The following is a 678-nucleotide window of genomic DNA, read 5'->3' on the forward strand; positions in this document are numbered from 1 at the left end:
TGACCCACCTGTCTCCAGCCTGTGTCCGACCTGTGACCCGGCTATGTCCGACCTGTGACCCGGCTTTGTCCGACCTGTGACCCGGCTGTGTCAGACCTGTGACCCGGCTGTCTCCGGCCTGTCTCCGACCTGTGACCCGGCTGTCTCTGGCCTGTCTCTGACCTAGCTGTCTCTGACCTGTCTCTGACCCAGCTGTCTCTGACCTGTGACCCAGCCGTCTCTGGCCTGTTTCGGAACTGTCTCTGACCTGTCTCCATCCTGTCTCGGAACTGTCTCCGACCTGTCTCTGGCCTGTCTCTGACCTGTGACCCGGCTGTCTCCGGCCTGTCTCTGACCTGTGACCCGGCTGTCTCCGGCCTGTCTCTGACCCGTCTCCGGCCTGTCTCTGACCCGTCTCCGGCCTGTCTCCGGCCTGTCTCCGACCTGTGACTCAGCTGTCTCTGGCCTGTCTCTGACCCGTCTCCGGCCTGTCTCCGGCCTGTCTCTGACCTGTCTCCAGCCTGTGTCTGACCTGTGACCCACCTGTCTCCAGCCTGTGTCCGACCTGTGACCCGGCTTTGTCCGACCTGTGACCCGGCTGTGTCCGACCTGTGACCCGGCCGTATCCGACCTGTAACCCGGCTGTCTCCGGCCTGTCTCCGACCTGTGACCCGGCTGTCTCTGGCCTGTCTCTGACCT

The sequence above is a fragment of the Kryptolebias marmoratus genome, linkage group LG18, assembly GCF_001649575.2.
Source record: "Kryptolebias marmoratus isolate JLee-2015 linkage group LG18, ASM164957v2, whole genome shotgun sequence".
Lineage (NCBI taxonomy): Eukaryota > Metazoa > Chordata > Actinopteri > Cyprinodontiformes > Rivulidae > Kryptolebias > Kryptolebias marmoratus.